The following is a 19,780-nucleotide window of genomic DNA, read 5'->3' as shown; positions in this document are numbered from 1 at the left end:
TGTTCAGTAAAAGTTAACCCAGGCTTGCTTTTAAAACCCAGAAATTTACTTGTGGGTGTTAGGGTTTACTTAATATGGATCCCAGGGCACAGCGAATTTGAGACGAAAACGAAAACGAAAAAGCAGATGATCTAGCCAGAAAAGGAGCGATCTCAAAATATATTGCACCACAAGCATTCTGCGGTCCTTCATGCAGCTCTTTCAAACTTAAAATTAATGAGTGGCTGGAAAGAGCAGCTCATGATTGGGATAATACAATTGCCTGCAGACAAGCTAAACAATACATACCTATCAAAGCCTATCTATACCTAACTATCAAAAGCCAAAACTAGGGGGCTACTTATGCTGAACAGAATTGACATTCGACTTGTCACAGGGCTTCTCACTGGACATTGCGGAGTTAAAAAGCATCTATCGAATTTAGGTATTACTAGAGACGATAGCTGCGAAGAACAGGAAACAGCAGAACAGATTTTGTGTCACTGTGATAGTCTCGCCAGACTATCATGGGTTAAAATGTATGATATATTATGATATATCATACATTTTTTAACCCATGATATATTTTATCATGGGTTAAAATGTATTACATTGCGCAAAATAGAGAGTGTTACACAGACTTTGTTCGTACTCTAGCTAGAGGAAAAATGAACTATATATTTTTCATTTCCTCTGTGTATGGCTTGGTGTCTGGCGACGTAGGATAGCTACATAAGATAAATCCCTTGGACTGAATTCAACCGTTTTGTTAACACAAACAACCAAATAATTAGTTGGTAACGATAATGCGGTAATCAAACGATGTGAAAGCGCTAATTGGGCTTACGGTTTAAGTCACCAAATAAACCATTCCACCAGGCACCAATTACGAACGCCAATGCATATATCATTGTCCATAAAAAAATAAGTTTTTCAATATTTTATTGTATTTAAAAATAAATCAACTAGGAACTAATAATAATAATATCATATATATTTTATAGTTTAAAAAAAATTCAGAATGATAACAGTTTCCTAGATGCCACGATTTCACGACGGATTCTGGTAAAACTGTTTCTTCTGAGTATTTTTTTTTTCGTCGAAATATGCTAATATAACTTGGTTCTTGAGATGTCGGGCTGAATGTTATAATTTTTTTTATGAAAAAAACAATAACAACTAGATGCACCATTTGGAGAAGCCAGATTATCTGTATAATCAATGCAAAAGTTTGATATGCTCTAATAGTTGAAGATAAAAATTTTGAAGGCCTAGTTATTATCAATCATGTGTGTATTCAATGCAAAAAAATTATATTATATATTCGGTTTGCCTGTAGATGACTCTGTTATGCATATAAACATTTCTAACTTGAAAACCTGATATATTAAGAATCAGGCTATATCAACAGTTTTGCTGTATAATCGATGTGAGAATTTTTAAGTTATATCTATATATATATGGGAATTGTCATCATATCTTTGGGTGTAAGAAACTGCAATAGTTCCGAGAATATTTAAAATTAATTTAAATGTGTAGTTAAATATGTTCCACTGTATATATGAGCAAAAAAAGTAAGAGTCAATGGACTTAACTACCAGACTGATGCAATAAGTATTTATTTGTATTTGCGTAACATAGTTATATTATTTTCTATGGAAAAATAGCAATGTTAAATACTTTTTTCAAGATAAACTATGTTGCAGTTGATAATGGGTCAAATTCTTACAGAAAGTAATTAAATAAAATATAAGAAAACAATGGCGTAGTCACAATCGATTTAGCCAAGCTCTGTGGTCGAATTCTTCTATGGGTACAGTTTTAATTTTTGTTTTAATTTTGGATTTATTTTTATTTTTAATATTAATTTCTCATTTGTTAAAATTAAATTAAAAAATAATAAATTCACTTTTTAGCTAACTTTGATTTTTATTATTAGATGTATATAAAATCAAGCATTATAATAAAAAGTATGACCACATATTCTTAATAACAACTTTAAAATTCCAAAACTATCAAATACCAGAATAAATAATTTCACGGGATAATAAAATTATTATCAATTATGAAATTAATCTGTTCACTTTACTTACGCATGTAGTTAGTGCTACAATCAGCTTGAATATATAGATTTCAAGTGCCAAAGTGTCAGCTAACTGACACGTTAAAATAATCAGGAAATGCATGGAATAGAAAAAATTCAAATAGTAACATTATTATGACATCGAGAAAATATAAATATATTCTATAAATATAAAAAGAGAGTAAATGAAGAGTAATAAATATATTTCTAATCATTACTCTTTATTTTCTATAGGTCTGCTTTGATATCACGAGTAGGATACCGTTCATACGCGATTAATGTGATTCCGTCCAGACTTAAAGAATCATCTTAAATGTAAAATTCACAAACATCTAGTGCACGAACAGTGTCTCTTTCAGGAAGTATGCTTACCCAAGTTAAGTAAAAAGGAACCAACCTAACAAATCTATGAATTTGGCGAAGTCTCCTATTAGCCAATGATAGGCATCGATATATGAAATGGAATACTACAATAACATAGTACTGAGTTGGTCCCGGTTTGGTTGAAACATCTGACTGTTTTGAATTTTGTACATATGGAGCAGGTATTTCTAACATTAAGCCCTAGGAATTTATGCTTAATTGCCAGTTTAACCGTTGCAAGAGGTATGCTAACACTAGGGCAGTGAATATCGCATCGTACCTGTTAACAAATTCGTCGGCTTTATAGTTTCTCAAGATGTTTTTGTGTCAAGGACCCAATATGAGTTGGACATCGTGGAGAGTAGACAACCCATTGCGAGAAGTACAGAAATCTCGAATCAAAAGAGAAGCTATTGTAATCTACAAGTTACCGCATACCAGAAAAATAATTTATGTGTTTTAAAAAGATTGGTATATTATTTAATGTATTTAATGTATTTTGTTCTAACCGGTAAAAATATCTTCTCAAAAAATAATATCATTTTATTGGGGGAAATATAATGGTTTAAAGGCGATTGGCGTTAATAGTGCGGACTTGTGGTTGAGAAACGTTGTTGTATATGACAGATCCAGAATGTGTTATATATTTTAGAATATAGCGAGTACATAACTCGTTACATAGCATATGTAGAATAAAATTATACATTCTATGTATTTGTCATTGACAGAATTTGATCGTTTGTTGAATTTATTTGGGTACGAGTATATTAAAAGTCTCTTGTATCTATACCTTCATATGGGTATTTATATATATATATATATCACCTATAATGTTAATAAGATAAACAACTTTAGTTTCTCTATATTATATTTTATAAAAAATATATTTACAATTATTTAACAATTGTTTTAGTATATAATACTTTTCAGTAGTTCTAACCTTTAGTTATATCATTGCTTTTGCAAGAAAAAAAAAACAATTATTTCTAGTCTGTAGAGAATTTTTTGGAAAAAGTAGGAGTCGTCAATTAAAGGTCAATAAAAAACTGCTTTTATTTTCATAACAAAATTGTAATGAATAAATCATTTAACACAGTTTTAAGCTTATTTCAATGAATTTTTGGTACCGAGCAGGTTTCGGTGACGCGAATATTAGAGTAAAAAAGAAACTTAATTAAGTGCTTAATAATGAGGTTCGATAAAGTGGGTATGTGTCCGAAAGTCACTAAATTATAACTTAATCATTGCTTTGTATCATTGGTCAGATTATGTCATTTAGCAATTTAAGTACGTACATATGTCTAGAACTCTATATATAAAGAGTATTTGTATGTATAAAAATTGATTCGTGTAAACATCGTGTAAATATCTGTATGTATATAGATGCATATACATATGTTTGTACCATATATCTAACAACATAATGAAATTGAAATTTTAACTATTTTGTTTAATTATAAACAAAATAAATTATAATTTTTCTATTCGTGCATTACAAATCACCGGCAACAACTTCAAGTTTGACATCTTAGTCTGTAGAGTAGGGAAGGGTTTTTGTATTCGCGTTAGAGTTTCCAAGAATTGTGATAACTTCTCTAGCAAAATATTGTGACTTAGTAATCTAATAGGGTTTTACCGTATGTACTCTACAACTGAATTGTAAAATGCTTAACGTATTTACACAAAAAGGTTATTGTATTAAGAATTGAATTCGTACTAAAAATAATATAAAATTATGAAAAGAGAAACTTCTGAAACTTTAGAACAACCGGTTTCTCTGCTCTTTCTTTTAACGATAATGAATCTATTTTCAATAGACAACAACATCTACAATAAAAAATAAATATACATTTTTGATTGGTACGTAGATAAATAAGATACGTAGATACATATATATGTGTTGACAGGTTAGCTTCATAGCGAAATCAGTTACATTATTCATACATAATATTTAAGATTATATCAGTTGCTCATATGAGTATACAATGTTTATTATAAAGTATTGAGATCGTCTATGGACAACTACATGCATCGGTAAAGTCTATCTTTCACTGATTTGCCATCAACATTGCATGGCAATTAGATGAACAGAAGCGGAGTTATGGTGTTATCATAAATTAATATTTTAAAATAGACTGTTTAGTTTAGACACCACCTTATATGATGACAATCTGTAAGCAATGCATATTAGAACTAAACAGTTTCATTTTAAAGTGATTACTTATATAAAATTATATATAAATTGTATAATGCCAATATTAAGGATCCCAACTACTGTAACACACTCAAACAGTCCAAATTCCTTATTTGCTGATATGCTTAGATTTTTTTGATATATATTATATCAAAAAGTATTAGAAATCATTTAACAATTTTCATTTATACCCATTATAATGTAAGTCTTAACTAACGATTGACAAAATTTAGTCATTGACAAATGCATAATTTCGCATAAATTTATTTATCCATAGTCTATATGACGAATGATGCATATGTCATATAGCAGAAGGTTTATCAACCATTGGTTTGCATCATTAGCGCTAGCTGTCTGTAAAATATTGCTTTTAAATTTTGTTTTTGACGATATAACTTTTTGGGAAAATATTGGTACCTTGGAAACGATCAATCAGTACTTATTGGGTACCCTTAAAGTAGATCAGTTTGATGCATCATATGTCAACGTTTTTCTCAGTCTTAAAAATACTGTTTATAGTCATTTATACCTATACCGATATGGTATTCAGCTTCTTTCACGAAAATTGCTTTATGTCTTCAGTTTAGTCAAAAACTACGCACTGGAATGTAATATAAGTTTTCAGAACAGATATACAAGAAACCCATCCAGATTTGATGAATACTTTCACAGTTTAATGAAATATGTTTAGACGACACTGAAAAGGATAGGATATGTTTTGATCTTATACATATGTATATGACATTAATGAAGCACAGGCGGATAAAGATTATCTCCCGATACTCTAAAACATAATGCAGCGTAACATTAATATTACATAGCAAAAAGTTATATATATTATTATTATTATATTAATATTATGATTTAATCCTGCAGCTTTACGGTTACAGCTATATTGATATATTTACGGGGTTGCCATTGGTCTGTAATGTTATTTCTTAAGTATGCTAAATTTAAAATGATTAATTTAGGATAATGCAAATGAACATAACTACATATATGTATTTTATATTTTGTGTATTTTTATAAATAATTATAAGTATTTATACATATAAATATATAATAATAAGCTTACCTAAACTGAAGAAACTTAAAAACAACACTCTGAAGAATTTATACTGATTACTCATATCACATTATGAATACCACCTTTAAAGGAAAAGAAAGAGGGTGGATATAAGGTGATTGTATAATTAGACGATGGTGCTAGAGATATGGTTCTTTCAAGCAGTAAGTGACCTGATCAAAATTCTTTAATGCAAAGTTAACTAGGTGACAGTTACATGTTAAACTTTATACTAATTGGAAATAGAACTAATATTTTGTATTTATATATATAAAAAATATAAATATCTGAATAGCAAAATCTCAACTCTTAAAAATAACTTACTAAAGATGACCGACCAAGCATATTATATAGGATTTATGCTACTTGTTTTACTTACGTTTGTTTACTTTGTTTACAGACTATTGGCAGATTTCGGACTAATGCTTATATAATGAAGGCACCTTTCCGGGAACCTTTGTGTGTACTTTTTTCAGTAAATTAAATACAATTAGTAATCCCCTAATTTGATCACTTTTACTATAGGTATGCATTTCAAGAAGTCTTCTTCTTCAGAATGCCCCTTCAAACACTTTTTTTGCTAAAGTATAGACTTTATCAACTGAATGAAGTTGCAAGGATTAAATGTAAGGATTAAAACGCGGCAAGAAATATATATTTATATTCCAAAAAAAAATGTTTACAAATAATCAATAAACAAAGATTTGTACTGTAAATCAATATAAATTAATTTAGTACAATATAATAGGTGTTTCAAGCTTAATGTCAATGGAATATACTACTACTATTATTATGTTATGCTATATTATGTTATGGTGGGGTACAGTCATTGGATCTATCTACATCTATTGTATGTTAATTCGTTTAAGAGTGTCATATGCGATACAGAACTGGAGCTTGTCTATCGAATGCAATAGTCATCGTCAACTCAGAAAAAACCAAAGAGCCAAAGAAGAATTTTTCTGTCGAAAATTTCAAGTGCAACTATATTAATCAGGGTAATTGGACTTATTTCTATGGTAAACAAAAATTCAGATAGGAAGATTGTCTTTTAGAATGTAAGCTTTGTCAATTGAACTTATAGTGGTTACTATTGGAGTTTGAACTTCAGACAGATACCGTTATTGTTAGAGATCAAGAAACTCCTTAACGTCTTTGAAACTGTTCTACCCAGCAATCAGCTTCAACTGGCCATCTAAGTGATCTGTAGTTTTGTCAGTACAAATAAGTGATTCGTTTTGCACTTATTCGGTGAAAACCTCTTGAGTCTACTCAGTAATTAATTTAATTTTGAAATGAAAGTTAAATAATCTGGGGTAATAAATATTTTTCTATTAAAATTTATTTAAAATTCTATAGAAATTTGGTATTTTTATAAAGAACAACTATATGTAGGGTATTTAAAAATTAATTGTAAAACAATTAAAATTTATTTATTTACACATATATGTATATGTTTTTATCGCAATCGGCGTTAAGTTGGAAAAATTAATAGTCTGCGGTGTCCGCAATCAATTTATCCCAGTCGAGTTAGAATCGTCGCATTGGCTTCATCGTCGAGAGATCAATTGAAATTTATAGTAAAAAGTCGTTTTACATAATTTGTTAAAAAACGAATTCAAATGACCGTCAAATAAATAAAACAAAATAAAAATTTTATTTGAAAAAAATAAGTGAAAATGTTGTGAATATTTAAGAAAAAAATTAAAAAAAAAATTGCATAAAACACGCCTCATTATCGGAAACGCCGCGGCGTAAGCGTTGGAAGCTTATCACAGAACGATTTTACGCCCCATTGCTTGCAACAAATAAAAAATATATATGTTTAATTAAATAAATTTTAATTCTTCGATTTGACTTAATTAAAATTAAAATTAGTTTAATATAAAAGGCAAATGTTATTTCGGTTGTTTGACTTTAAATTGTTCGAATTAGCAAAATAGTTTGAAAACAAATCTTGTCGTGTTGAGTCTGTGCTTCAAAAAACGTTAAAATTTATTAAAAATAAATAATTTTGAAAAATAAATAAATCTCGCAAAGTGAAACGAAAGTAAATAATAATAAACAAATAAAATAAATTACATGAAACTGTAATGAAATCCTATGTCAACCAAGCTTATTTACCAGAAGAAATGGAGCCAAATGTTGTTTACTACACAGCTGGAGTTAATAGTGGTGTTAAATTTTCTATGTAAATATTATATATATCTTTTATAAAATTTTATTAATAATTTAAGAAATTTAAAAAATATGGTGTGTATTTTTTTTAATAAATAATGTAAAATTAAATTTATATATAAAATAAAAAAAGAATAAAAACAATTAAATTATGTTCCACAATGTGTCAAACTGTTATGCGTGCCATCTACTGTTGGATTACAACTAAACAATTAAATCATGTTCCACAATGTATCAAACTGCTATGCGTGCCATCTATGGTTGGATTGCAACAAAAACAATTAAACTATATTTCACAATGTGTTAAACTGTTAAGCGTGCCATCTATTATTGAGTTGCAATTTAACTTAACTTCACATTTCGGATTGTGTATTGACACTGCTAATACGAAATGTGTGCAGTATTGTCAGTATAAAAATTTTTAGTTGATAATTATTAGCTGTGATTAGACAATTGATAATTTTTCGTATTGATACGAATAATTTTTATTTACTGTTTTTTTTATTTTTCACTTTACTTTTTATTTATTTATTTAATTATTTTTATTATCATTATATTATTTTATTATTTGTTTTTTAAAGTTTAATTAGTTTTGCCGAAAAAGCTACGATTTCTTGTAATGACAAGGAATCTATATTTTATTAAAATTTAGAGGGTTTCGAATAGCAAAAAAGAAAGGACAAATACAAAAATTTAGTTAATTTATTGAAATTTGGCTGATCATCAGTGGTCTTAGGAAATAAACGAATTTTATTTAATTAGTTTATAGTTCGTATTTAATTTGTTTGGACTGCAAGTGCCACACTTAGAACTTGTGCTTGTCAAATTAGAATTTTAGTTATTTATTTTATTTATTTATTTACTTAATTTTATTTAATTACTGTTTTATCGTATAATACATATGTACCAATTTATAGATTTATTTATATATATATATATATATATATATATATATATATATATATATGTAGTTGTTAAAGCAACTACAAGAAAAGAAAATATGTCACTTATATAGATTTATAATTCACATCATCTTTGATATTTGACTTCTATAAAATACTTAAAACAAATATAATTTAGCGTGTATATTCCTAAGATATTAGGTGATTTGATATAAAATTTGTTTTTGTGCATGGCTCACGTATGAGTCTTGTAACAAAGTTGCATTGAGTTTGCATTGAATGTAGAAGAAGAAAATCTGTTTGTTATTGTTAATTATGAAATAAAAAGAAATTACAATTAAAAAGAAATTACAATTAAAAAGAAATTACAATTAACAAAAAAAAAAACTAGTTACCCTGATATTCACCTTGGTTATTGCAGCATTAATAAATATTTTCATTTAAATAAATTTTTTCTGTTATTTATTATATATAGGTTAAATATTTTAAAATATACTATTACTAATAAAATTGAAATTTGAAAAATTCTTAAATATATGGTCCATGAATAACGGATAATTACGAGAAGGACAATTTAGAAAAAATTTGTGGATTGTGAATATATTAATTTACTAAAATTTTAATTAGTGCTGTAATAAATCAGCTTACACATTAAGTCCGTAAAAATATTTCATATTGTGATAGCCTTGATAAGGGTTAGAGTTTCTTTGCCTAGACTGCCTAGACGGTTCTGGACCTATCATCATTAAAGCCGCTCCTCTTCTTGCGAGTTTGTCTGCCACCTCATTGTCTTGGATTCCAGCTTGTCCCGAAATCTGTATAAAGTGCACCTGATTCAGGTATGTTCAGCTTGTCAATGCACTGCAATACCAGTTTGGATGTCACCTTGTAAGATAGGAGTGACTTTATAGCATTCATTTAGTGGATTAATATATCTACAATCACAATACACCTGTTAAAAATTCAACATTTTTACTCAATTGTCTTTCTCGTAATAATCCATTATTCCTGTATATTTTAATATATTTAACATAATACTTAATTAAAAAATGTTAATAAAAACAAAATTTGTATAATTAAAAATATTTATTAATGCCACAGTCACGGTTGCCACTTGTAAATTTTTTTCTGTACCAAAATTGGTTTAAAAAGGTACTAAAACATTTTTACAGAAATGTAAAAAAAGGTCCAAAATTTTTCTATTGTCTTTTTATAAGAAAATACAATTTATATAAAATGTACAAAAAGTATAAAACAATACAATATCACAATAAAGTTGAGTCGCCGAAAATGTACCATTTTTTGAACATGAGTACCAGAGTACCAAACGGAAAAAAAAGTACCAATTTTGGTACTAAAGTACCATAAGTGGCAACCGTGGCCACAGTAACTAGCAGTTTCATTATTTTTTAATTATAATTATTTTTATATTATAATTAACAATAAGATTAACAAATAATATTGACTAATGAAGTTACGGTTTCCCCATCTTCTATGCAAATCTATTGCAGGACTCATCCGTGAGCCACGTTCAAAGACAAATTTTATATTAAATCATCCTATATTTTGAAAAGAATCATATTTAACCAAGTTTGTTTCAAGATCTTTATAGAAATGAAAAATCAAAGATAATGCGAATTATAAATATATATAATTTACACATTTCCTTCATATTGTTTTAATTAAGAATTAAGTGTAAAAAACTGCGTTTCTAATATCTTAAATATTAAATTTTACATAACATAATATTAATTTTTAATGCATTTGCAGTTCAACTATCAAAAATTTAATTATATTCATTCAGCAGGATTCCTATTTTTTGGAGCACTACGATTTGATAACGAATTTGTGTAAAGTAGTGTATTCTGGGAAACTCTACAACGCCATAAGCCGATATGTCTTGGTTTCCAAGATAAAGTTGTTTACTTTTTATTCACTAATAATAATTACGCACCATCTAACTCCAATTGGTATATAAAATTTATATATTGATAATATTAAATAACTGATAACAACAAAGAGACGCGGCAGATGCAGTGGAAAAATTCTCAAAATAGTGAAAAAACTTGCTCAGAATTAAATACTTTACTCAAATTCTTTGTTAAATCGGATGTTCAATAGATAGCAATAGTGCCATTAATTGAATCTGGTCATGTCCAACACATATAACTATATCTATTTAATTGTAAATATATAAAAATGATCTTTCACTATTAGGATGAGATATTAGAAATATCTCATCGATTTCAATTCATTAGGAAATATTATTGGAAGTGAGAAAAAAATTATTATAATTAATTTTCATTATTAATATTATTTTATTTACATAATATATACATTTTAAGTCATTATATCTGTTCTCAATTTGCAATTTAATTCCTTTTCACTTTTAAAAATATTTTATTTACCTAATGCATATATTTTAAGTTATTATATCTATTCGGAATTTTTATTCGGAATTTAATTACTTTTTATTGTTAAAAATATTTTATTAACATTATATATAAATTTTAAGTTATTATATTTGTTTTTTATTTGGAATACATATACTTTTTATTATTAAAAATATTTCATTTACATAATTTATAAGTTTTAAGTTATTATATTTGTTTTTTATTCGGAATACATTATTATTAAAAATATTATTATATATTATTATTAAAAATATTTCATTTACATAATTTATAAGTTTTAAGTTATGACATCTGTTTTTTATTTTTTATTACTAATTATTTTTCATTATTAAAAATATTTTATTTACATAATATATATATTTCAACTTCTTATATTTGTTTTTTATTTGGAATGTAATGACTTTTGATTATTAAAAAAATTTCATTTACATAATATACAAATTTTATGTTATTATATATGTTTTTTATTTGAAATTTAATTACTTTTTACTATTAATAATATTCTATTAACATAATATATAAATCTTAAGTTATTATATCGGTTTTTTATGTAATTATGTACTTTTTGTAATATGTACATGTAATTACTTTTTATTATTAAAAGTATTTCATTTACTTTATTTACATAAGTTTAAAGATATTATTTCTGTTCTTTATTGAAATTTAATTATTTTTTATTATTAAAAATATTTCATTTCCATAATGTATAAATTTTAAGCTATTATATTTGTTCTTTATATGAAATTACTTTTTATTATTAAAATTATTTCTTTTACATAACATATAAATTTTACATTATTATGTCTGCTCTTTATTTGGATATTTATATTTTATTCAAACAAAAACAATACAGCGGTAAATAGTATACATAATATATATAAATAAATTTAATAATTAACATAAATATTATGCTTTGTTTGAGTAGCGTTCATTGCACTTGACTATTGTCATACGCACCACATTCTTTCCCCATACATTTCTTACCCTGTATCAGTCATATGTTCGCACAGTGTTCTATTTCATTCGTTCCTCTTGAATTTTTCATACATAACAGAATGTCAAATGTATTTCTCTTTACATTTAAGTTTGTCTATTGTAACGTTGAAGTTCGGCGCGGAAAGATATTTTTTATTGAGAAAACTGGTTATTTAAAGTGTAAAGTTATTTAATCTTGAAATAAGTGAAATATTCCAAACAAATTAACTGAATCAATTTGAAACAAACAACGAATCTGTTTACTAATCTAAGTTAAAGTTGAAGTTAACACACATTAAAAGAATTTACTTTTGATGAAAATATTGATTTTTCAATTTTCTTGCATCAATTAAAAGAAAATTTTTAAGTTATTATATAAATTAAAGATAAAGCGTCAATAAGATTTCATATAACTTAAAGAATAAAAGTAAAGTTTTGTACTAATTGCATTTTTCTTTGAAGAGGTAAGTTTTACGCCTTCCCTCCTACCCACACTTGAGCGTATATACATTATATGATTTTCCTCAATTTGGGTTGAAAAAAAAATGATTAAATTTAGTGTATAATTAGCTTAAGATTCTTGCCATCAAACTCATAATAACATCACATCAATTTATGATAATAAAACTTTTTTCTTTTAAATCATTTATATAAGTTTTGTTTTATTTTTATTTAATTTTTTTTTTTGTTATTAATTTTATTTGCTTTTTGCATTGTAGTTTTTGTCCTTATCTTGATATGTATGTAAAAATTCCGTTTGTTTGGGAACAAAAAAAAAACAAAAAATTTAAAAATTGGTATTGTTGTAGTTACTTCACTTAAAATGTGTTTATTCTAATTTGTTTTTTTTTATTTTTTATTTTTTTATTTTTTTGTTTTTTTGTTTTTAGTTATTTTCATTATTTTTTGTTGTAAAATTCAATCGTCATTACGCACTGCATAATGTTTGTCATTGCCGTTAGCCAGCATAAATGTGTGTGTGAAAAACAAGTGAATTGAATGCTTCCTGTGCTACTTCTATTTTCTATTTTTGGAGCAGTTACATTCTTAATTTAGCAATTTTGTCACTTTTTCCTTAATTTATTTGGTGCTATTAAATAGAAACAAAGAAACAAATTCTTTTTTAAAAAAAATTTGTATTGAATTAATTATTTATTTATGTGCCTTGCGTAAAAAACAACTGTCAAGTGTGACGTCATTGTTTTTGCAATTCACTCAATCCATATAAGCCACAACCATTACGTATATATATATAGATTTCCCTTTTCACCTTATCCTATTTAGCAATTATGATTGCTCCACTTGCGCCATACACTTTCGCATAAGTCATCAACATTTGATGACTCTAACATTTCTGTTACAGTGAGTGACCTTTCCAAGTAATTTCTCTCTGTTAAACTAAAATATAATTTGCAATTCGAACACCAACAACGATACACAAGTCCCTTTTGTGCATTCGAATTGCAGCTTGTGGACTGACTTAATGTATGGTAACACCGCTCTCGCTAACGTGTAAATAAAACATTAAATTAATTCTTTTGTTGCTTTTATTAAACTGATACTTCAATTAATGTGAGTTGTAGTTTATATTACAAATGCAAAAGCAAAAATAAAATAAAATCAAAAAAAAAAAAAACAAAAATAAAAATAAAATAAATAATGAAAATAAAAATGATATTCTTTGCATATTGTTATCGCAGGTGTTCGAACTGTTGACCGTTTTAGGTCAGGGACTCTTGATAAAATGAATAGGCATTAAAAACAGTATTAAGCCAGTATTTAAATTGCATTTGTTAAGTGAGTTACTCATTGCGGTTTTAATTGCTTACTTGATTTCAAAAATGAGTTAAATATAGAAAAGAAAATCAATAAATAAAAAAAATATATATACATACTTTTCTATATTCCAAAATATTAAATAATATAACATAAAGATATAACAAAAATAAATTTTTGGTTCCCATTGCTATAAATAAAATGAATTCTTAAGTGCGACTCTTAGACGTCAATTTTTACATAAAAAACGTTACATGCATACACACATCACTGTAACAATAGCAATCGAACTCGTCACCCATCTATATATGTCTCCGCATTGTTATATGAAAGATGATGATGAAGGGTTTGCGACCCAATATTTTTCATTTTTATTGTTTTCTGCATATTTATGAGTGGAGCTGTGTGCTTTATATGACGGATGCTTATATATTAAAAATTCTGTTAAGGTTAAAAGGTAAGGTGGAGTCATCATGGTTAAGTTTAGGAAAAGTAATTGGCGTTTACATAACAAGTTTTAACAAAAACTTTGATAAAAACGCTTTAAAAATGTATAAGGAAAAGTCCAATCTTAATACTAAATGAAAAAGTTTTATTGTCTAAACAACTTATTTTAGTTCATATTGAGTTTAGCAGAAACTTTACGGGATTTTTGGGTATAACTAAACAATCAGTCGGACGGAGGATTAAGGGTTGAAGATCAACCTGTTCCGCCGAAATGAATATAATGACTATATTCATATAAATATTCATTAGTAAACATTTCATAAATAGAGCCCTGAAATTTTTTACGAAAACTGAGAGGCTTACCAACACTGTGTTATTGAATCTCAGAATGGTTATAGGCTCCTCGTGGAGGTATGCAGATGTGAAGTCAATTATTGCTTAGTCTGATGAAGTGATAAGCAATAATCCAGTCAAGGCGTAGAGAAGGGTTATGAAGAAATCTTGCAGTTAATAGAGAGTAAAACTGCTCAAATGCACTAACTCAACTAGCCTTAACATAATAATAAATGTTTAATATGACAAATATTATTATGAACTAATGAAAGCACTCTGAAGTAAATTTCTGACTGAATATACTGGATTGCTTTTTTTGACGTTGATTCATTAATATTTTGCTTGAGATCACACTTGATGATTTAACAGGATGAAAATTAGTATTCATTAGCTTTGTTTGATTTTATTTTATGATTGTAAAAATGCGTGTGTTAAAAAAAGAGCAAAAAAATATCTTTTGCATGTATTGTTTAATCATGTTCTCAACAACTACAAAAATATTTGAACACTTAAACTTTAAGAATTGACTAAATTTTATGAAAAATGTTATCAATCAGGGTATACGGTATGAAGTCAATTTTGCAAAGCTATATAAGAATTACTAAGTAAAAATATGAATAATGCCCCACCAAGGTATATATATATTGTGGGACGTTGGGACAGCGCACCGTCCTACAAATGGCTTCACTGAAGTGAAGGATTAGCCGAAGTAGATCAAGAAACGACTTGGGTCCTATAACATTTCTTCACTTGATCAATTCTGACCTCTTTTCTCTTAAATTTTTCCTATAATAATATAATTTGCAAGCAGTAAAAATTGATTTCAATTATTTCACCAAGCGGTAATAACTTATAATAAATGATGTCCTTGCTAAACAATCGGATACTTCTTTTATATTCAATCCTCGCTGTACGATTGTTTGTAGAGCTGCATCTTTCTTTACTTAAAAGTATTTTTCTAAAGTATTTTCGTATGTGATCCATTTTTCATCACATATAACGATTAATGTTACGTAGAATATATGATAACATATGTAGAGTATACTATTTTGAATTATATTTGGTGAAGTGTACACTCTTTATTTCACGATTTGATTCATAGATGAAAATCTCATCCGTTAAATCTTACTTAATGTAAGTGGTACCTCATACATAAAGCTTATTTTTATAACCAGATTTATGTAAATGATGTAAAACAGTGTTGTATTTGATCGGTACTTCCTTATATCTTTTCAAAATAAAAAATTCATAAATTCATTGATTTTATCGGTGATATGCCAAACAGAAAGGAAAGTAAATTAATTAATTATGGAAGACGCAAAACTTTTCACATGGTTGAGTTATATCCTAACTTTATTGTGGAATATTCTTATAATACTGGATTTTTTTTTGAAATTTCAGTCGTAATTTTTTATATAACTTTAACAAAAAACACCAATCTCAGGAAAATAGTCACCAATAATCAAATAATATGTTATCTGCACAATACAAAAAAAGAAGGATTTCCATATTTCACAAAGCGTTTTAAAGTTATTGTACTACCAGGTTAACAAACAGAAAAATGCCGAATAGTTTTTGCCCAGCCCAATATATATGATAAACTTTCTTTAAATTGTAATATTATAATATTTGCAATATTTATTAGAAAGCCAAAAAGTCAAAATGATTTATTTTTTATTTATATTTTTAAATAAAATTGTTTTATTTTTTATTCAACCCACATCATGTTTCAGATTTTGAGTTTTAATTATTTAATTACTTTAAAAAATTTATATTTTTTATTAATTTGTCATTTTTATTCAGTTTACAACATTAACAATTGAGTGTCTATGTGTTATTTCCTTGGTAGCTTTCATACGAGATGAGTATATGTAATATATTTATATATATTACATAAAATAATAAACTATCGAGGTAAACTAAAGAGTATCTTTTTAAATTTTTAGGTGATAAAAAAAGTTATCACTTCAAACAGTTTTTAATTATTTTTTGTGTGTATTTGTACAGATACAAATACGATAAGAAACAAATACTTTTTTATTAATTTATGGAAATTTAGCTATAATAAATTAATTGAAAATTATTGTTGTTGTTTCTTTATTACAATTCGAACCCTTCTAACTTATAAATAGTTTCTTTTTTCAAAAATTTTTTTGAAATATATAAAGTTTTTCAAAAGTTGTCCATCTAAATAGTGGATTGCGTTAAGGACTTTTAAGTATCTTTGAAAACAAAAAATAATCAACAAATGTCAGTTTTAATGATCTCAAGAATATAGGTGATGGTAAATAAATTCGAAATGAAATTTTTAAATTTTACGAATATCAGGTGTAAACATTTATAAAAACTTTTTATTAATAAAATAAAAAATATTTTATTGGTGAAACCGATTTACTTTATTCAAAAAAGAATAAGTGGTTTAGGGTATTGCCAGGGATGCCCTTCAGATTCTCTGTATATCCTTCCATAGTCATGTTTTAAAAAAGCTTAAATTCGCACTGTAGATACGGGAAGTACTTAATAAGTTATATGCGATTTTTGGTGAATAAATCTGTCACAAATGTCGATCCATGAGGTGTCCTATAAGCTTAACTGCCATGAATGAACTGCTTCCAGATAATATCAAATTAAAAAATTGTATTTATTTTCACTTTATTTTAACAAGATTTTTTATGTTTTGGTTTGTCTGGTCTCTTCTGTTTGAAAGTTTGGAGTCTGGTATTTTGATTATATTAAAAACACTACGTTTCATTTTCAGGCACTTTTTAAGAAATTTATTCTTTTTAATAAAATCTATTAATCTAAATTTAATTTAATCTAGAATTTAATTTTTGAATCTAAGTTAATTTACAATTTTTGATGTTTTCAATATATTTAATTTCAATTCCAATGATTTTAAGTAAGATAATGGCTAATCCTTAATGTATTCACATTCAATTTTAAACTGTGGGAACTGTAGTATTCATTAATGAAATAAACACACTTTTCAGTAGCCAAAATGTCCAAATGGATGAACATTTGTATTATGAATTTAAAGATTATGGCTGATCTTTGATAAAGTCACACCCAGTTTGGTTGAGAACTGTGGTGATTAAGAATTTCGATTATTTAACATATTGACTGTTTTTAAACTACGTATACCACTCTGTCATAAACTTAGTCCGTCATTTGAAATATGTCGATTAAAGTTTTACTGACCCAAACCTACTGTCAATTTAGATGTAACAACTCAGCGGAGTTCGTCAAATTGGCATGAAAATTTGACACCTCATCAATGAAGAATTTACCTAATGGATGTACTACGAATAGCTATTTTTAAAATGTTCCGATTATTTTGGTACGCACTTTGTACAAACGTATAATTAATATGTATGCGTTGTTATATATTATGTTATGTGTTCCAAGTTGGAAATTATATACTATTCCACATGACACATATCCAATATTAAAACATGTAATTTTGTCTGTTAAGAGTTATTCATGTTTAATATCCCAAAGGTGCATTTTGATGGGTCATTATAATAACAGAGCCAAGTAATATGGGCGGTATAGGACTTAGGTGTGAATTTCTATATGTGAAGTTATAAAAAAGTCTCTTTATAATTTTTGTTGTTCCAAAATAACATACGTGAATATGTTTTTTTAATTAACGTAAATAAAATAAAATATTTTATTTGTGTGATGTACTTAAAGGTAATGCTTTGTATGTTATGTTAATGTGTTGCTTTTTTCAGTGACAAATATTTTTATTGTTGGCATTTTATGTAATCCAATCGATCAATTGTTAAATGTCAGAATACTAAAATTATTCCTTGGCAACAACTACAAATCATAAATTTAGAATAATTGTACATATGTAAATGGCAGTATTATTTATTTTGTATATAATTTATTAGCAAGGTCGTTGGTTCCATTAAGTTACGGATATCCTACACCGAGTGACGACTTCAATCGAAAGTTGGAAATACATTTAATCCTTGAAATTGTGCAAACAAGTAACTAGAACTATGTTGTATGTTTCCATTTCCCCACAATGCGAGAGATACTCCAAAGAAATGTTGTAGCAGAAATGGGTGAAGGAAGAAAAAAATTACACCAATGCAAAAGTTGGCATGGTTTGAGAGTTTCACTCTTCTCTTGTAACTGGGTCAGTTGTTGAGGAGCATTTGTTTTGTACCAATTATATGAATTACGTTGCTAGGGGATACAGCAAACGCTGAAATTATTTGTAGCATTCGCATTATATAATAAAACTTTTATAAACTCACGTGCGGCAACATTTTCTTCGGCTATTGTTAGAGGTTTTTATTTGTAGCAAGTTTTTCTAAACTCACTTTTAAAGTTTTATTGATTGTGATTTCTGTGAGCCGCGTCCGTTGTAAGTGTTAACTGCACTTATGTGACCTGTTTTACTGCACGCCACCCCACCGAACAGTCACTGAGCAGAGGTAGTCACTGTTATGCATTTTTTTGTTACGCAAAAGGCGGTAGATTCAAATTCAGTTGCGGTCGCAGCTGCACTTAAATGCTACAGTTGCCGCTGCCACTTTGGCAATTTGCACTGCAATTTGAAATTATTTTTATTGCTGCAAATTTCAGTATTGCTCTCATCAGAGTTATACACTGTGAAAAATAGCTCTGTATGCAAAATGTATGCAAAGTGAACTGCAATCAAAGTACTCACCGCCCTAAAATCTGGCGTACGTTTAAGTGTTGTTTTCATCTATTTTTGTAATTATAAAAATGAATTTAAAAATATGATTTGCATTTGTGCCAGTTTGTATCTAAAAAAAAATTATTTTTGTATTTTTTTTCGTTTTTGTAAACAAAGTAAGTGCAACGCTTTTTAGTCAAGCTGTTGGTTGCAGTTCGGTTTAGCGCTTTGTTGGCGTTAATTTATTTTAATCAAGCCTTGTTTGTTCGTTGCCCACATAAAAAATTAATTTGAATATCTTTGAAATGCTTTTGATCTCATTCTCAGTCTAAAAATACACTCAGATTTGTAAATTTCATTTAAAAGTTCTAAATTAAAATTATAAGTACAGTGTTGATAAAACAATAAAAGTCATT

At 27.1% G+C, this 19,780-nt stretch overlaps 1 protein-coding gene across 5 annotated transcripts in view; it reads left to right on the top strand.

Annotated features, from left to right (window-relative positions):
- Positions 1-12,260: 12,260 nt before the first annotated feature.
- LOC119673879 (protein NDRG3-like) overlaps positions 12,261-19,780 on the top strand; it is a 41,738-nt gene continuing 34,218 nt past the window's right edge. For all 5 annotated transcript variants that reach the window (XR_005252195.1, XM_038084979.1, XM_038084978.1 and 2 more), the window contains exon 1: positions 12,261-12,618. The gene's annotated coding sequence lies outside the window, so the exon portion shown is untranslated. The remainder of the gene's footprint in view (positions 12,619-19,780) is intronic.

The sequence above is a fragment of the Teleopsis dalmanni genome, chromosome 2 (genome assembly GCF_002237135.1).
Source record: "Teleopsis dalmanni isolate 2A chromosome 2, ASM223713v2, whole genome shotgun sequence".
In the NCBI taxonomy this organism is placed as follows: domain Eukaryota; kingdom Metazoa; phylum Arthropoda; class Insecta; order Diptera; family Diopsidae; genus Teleopsis; species Teleopsis dalmanni.
Note: the sequence above shows the minus strand (reverse complement) of the source record. Positions and strands in the feature narration are given on the sequence as shown.